The following is a 4234-nucleotide window of genomic DNA, read 5'->3' on the forward strand; positions in this document are numbered from 1 at the left end:
AATCAGTGTTGGACAAAGTCTAAGGAGCAAGAGGAAAAATAAAAATAAAATGCACATATCTTTAGCACTGTAAAAGCAGCAATATTCTGCATATTTTGCATGTGCTCTCAAGCACATACTAGAAGTGCTCTCAAGTCAGTCTATACCACTGAAACACCTCACAACATTACACTTTGAATATATTACCAGTGAGCTATGCCCATGATGATGAATCAGGCCTCTGAGACTTCTCTTGAGCAGCAATTTAAAAAAATATTCACTAGGGATATAAAAGCAAAATTGTCTCACTATTCCCACCCCAATCCAATCATTTAAAACTTGAACCCTTTGCAGCCACAAGGCACTTTCACCATGCAGTCTGAGCCCTGCTCTTCAGAGTACGTTGTCACTGGCACAAAGGGTCACAGCAGAGAGTGTGCTGAATGTCTCTCCACAGATGTCAGAAGCTGGCTCAGTTTGGCCAACCTGCTACTGTTCAACAGGAGTTCAAACCAAACCAAACAGCCCACAGGAAACAGAATCAAGAATTTACCGGGAGCCTGAAACATGCTAGCAGAGGAAGGACCAGTTGTGTGATAACTGAAGAGCTATACGCAGGCACACAAAGGCCTGGGCAGTTTGCATTATATACAGATCTTTTAAGTTAAAATCTTTATCTGACAAAAATTTTTAAAAGACACAGAACTTTACGCAGATACTTCCACTATGGTTTAGTTTCATGTAAGGTGAGGCACCTAAGAAAGACCATATAGTGAGCTACAAGAACTCCCTATTTTTAACCAACACTGATTTTCAGGATGTGATAGCCAGTATTGAAGTAGATTATCTGGAAGTAGAATAACTCTCAGTCAGATCGCGGGATCCACAGTACTAAGACTCTACAGTTTAATGCACTCAATTCAACTGAAAATGAAATATTTTTTTTTAAATAGTGAAAAAGGCAATGCTTCTCCAAGAATAGGTAATCAGAGCACAGATTCTGTCACCAAAGGAAATTGCTGGTGCCAAGTGATGAGGAAGACTGAGAAGGGGAGGGAAAAGTCCCAGATTGTCAGATTTCATTGAAAGAACATCAAAGTTCATGTCCATGACAAGGCAGCTTTGTCTACTAAAAATCTAGATGCAAGCTACTAGGACAAATCTATTGTCTCTCCTGGGAAGCCATGGGCTCCCTGCATTCAATAAAGCACCCGATGCTGGGCGTTACTGCAGGGAGGGGCTGGGGAAGGGGCCACTGGATCAGGCTCAGTACCACAAATCTTGTTCCTACCACTGACAAGAAAATTCCCTCCTCAGTATCACAGCACAGATGAGAGGCATTTAGGCTGCTTATTAACAGTAGACTGAATTCAGTTCATTTGATGCAGTATTCAAAATTCATTAACTCAATTTTGTTTCACGCTTAGACAGATTGGGAATAATGAGGTCTGGGGTCACCACCAAAATGGCAAAAATTTAACATGAGAAATTTGTTTTCAGCCCTCTCCATGCTGTATTTATTAGAACAGGAGGAGGAATGAGCAAATTCAACTCTTCAGCGCTATGGTGCAGCCCGCCAATATCATGCCTGCGACATTTCCCCTGTGACCCCTCCCTTCTCGCTTGGTCTCAAGGCTATGCTCCAGGGATGCTGGGGAAGAAAAGTCATGGGAATATTTTAGCCCCGACACCTCCTTTTACCTCCCCCTCCTGCAGGCCCGGCAGCACCCAGTGCACATACTCCTCTCCTTGCACTTCCCTTCCCAGGAGTTACTGAAATCCCCAACATACATGGAAATGAGCAGCCAGACCCTCCTTTCAAAACAAAACATAAACAGTTAATCAGAGCTCCCAGCAAAGATGAGTCCCTGTTTAAGCACACACAAAGATGACCACACGCTCACTTCCTCCTATTTGTGCCTTTCCACAGTTTAAAATAATAATAAGGCCTTGTATATGGAAAAGCAGCCCATCTGAAAACAAAAACAGCCTCTCACCCACCGCTGCTTAAACTCAAACTTGCATTTACTCTAAAGTCTACCTCAAGAAATACTATTTTAATATTGTCCCTCATCTCCTCTTCCCTATCTCCTGTCCCAGCCCCCCAAGGACACTTTGCTCGCAGTGGCTAACTCTTACCGCAAACACCTGGTAAAGCAAAAATCCGTGTGCAAGTTACAGGAGCTCACCCTGTATGTTTACTTTGGCTCATACGACAAAGACATTTGACTTCTGCATCCTTTGGCAAAACAGAGCATGAGAGATGGGCGAGATGAACATCCTCCACTCTCCTGCTCCTCTTCACCACATTTCTGGCAGCCACTTGCAGATGAAACCCAGGAACCATGTCCTCCACTGCGTTCCCTCCACCCCCACACTCACCAACCATCGCAGTTTTCCTAGGTATCCAGTGATATAAAAGCAATTAAAATTAAATGCATAAAAAGATTAAAGGGTATTTCTCGTCCTCCAGTCTTTTGAAAAACATAAAAGGACTGATTCTACTATTTCAATGCACTGTAAGCCACAGAAACATCAAAACTTGGCTGCTGCTTTACATTTTGGATAAAAAGCTATCCCAATGTTCAGAAGAACTGGCAAAAATATTTTGTTTGTTACTTGACAAAACCAGATGTTTGTTCTCTGTAGGAGAAAAATGCTTGCACACAGATTTTTAAATGAGAAGGAAAAAATTAGAGAGGGGATGTAGATATAAACAACAACAAAAAAGTTTCTTTCCTTTAAAAAAAACAAACAACAAACACCCCACAAATGCCAAACCATTGAAGACTCTCCCCTTAAAAACCAGAAATGTACACAGGTTCAAAAACAGTATTTACAAAGCATTTAGTAGTGTTTAAGAGCTTCAAAAAAAGGGGACACACACACACACACAAATACATCTATGTGTGTATTTGTGAGATGGAATGTTTCTACACTAGATCAGAGGAAAACAGCAGGTTCACACAAGGACACAAAGATAAGGCATGCATAAATGTGTCAGTAGTTTTCCTCAGGCACATGCTAGGTCTCAAAAGAGGGTTTCCTGATACCAGCTAACACCCACACAGAACATGGTATCCATGAGGCTGTACAGTAATTCAGAGACAGCATCTGCAAGAGGATCAGAGAAGCAATCACCTCCAAAAATAATGAAAAAAAGTGCCTGGGATTCCCAAGTGTTGTCCCTCCTGCTTGCTTCTGCCTAAAGAGAAATCCTAATGAAATAATGAAAATGCATCTGACTCCACATCCAGACGGGAGTGTGAAAGAATTGGCTGCAGTTACCGACCGTTTTGTCTCTCGCACCAAAGGAGGCTTGCTTACTTTTAAGGGGAAGTATACACAAGTCTGTTTGCTCTGCCAGTCTCACACATATTTTTACAGTGACTATGTAGAAAATATGTAATGAAAACATGAAATTATGACAATTCTTTCCCTCCCCTGTTTACATAAAAGTTCCAACTCAAAACGCACAGCAGAGGCTCTACTCTGAAAGCAAAGAATCCCTACAGAAAGCAGTGTTATGAAACTCATTTAAGTAATACAGAAAAAAAAAGAGAAGAAGAAAATTTAAAAGGGTCTCCTTGACACAGAAACAGCAGTACCTGGAGACAGCTTTAACAGAAGTGCCAGAGCTGAATGGAAAACATTCCCATCTGACAGCTCTAAACCGGACCCAAGACGGTTGCAACTGAAACTGCTGATGTGCATGAGCATAGCATCTGAAGCCCAGCTCCCAATATAAGGATTTCACAGCAAGCCCACCCACGTGAAGAGCAACCCTTGCTGCCCCAGACAGGAGTTGGAGCACTCACTCCTGCCCTGGGGCAAAGCAGGGTTTGAGGGCAGCAGGAAGAGGTAGAGGCTCCTGCTCCCCGTGTTGACCACCTCCAGCCAGCAGGAAGGAGATCATCCCAAAGGAATATGGCCCGAGGCTGAACTAACTCTCTGGGAAAGCATAGTGGTAGAGCAGGGCAGGGAGATGCTGCTGAACTGGGAGCACCAAATCTCAAGTCCTGGCTTGACACACAGTTCTTTGCATTATGGCATCCAGAGCTCAGTGGCTGGTTCAGGGGGAAAGGTGGTTATTGTCCATGGCCTGTGTGACTGGTGGGGTAAAACTGCTCCATGACAGGCTGCCCTCAGAGGCCTGGCATCAGACTGCCCCACTGTCTCCTAAAATGAACTGGGTTTTGGGGGTACTTCCATTCAGAAGTGTAAAGGCCAAGGGTTTAACACAGCAGTGAGGGAA

This window comes from Athene noctua, chromosome 1 (genome assembly GCF_965140245.1).
Source record: "Athene noctua chromosome 1, bAthNoc1.hap1.1, whole genome shotgun sequence".
In the NCBI taxonomy this organism is placed as follows: domain Eukaryota; kingdom Metazoa; phylum Chordata; class Aves; order Strigiformes; family Strigidae; genus Athene; species Athene noctua.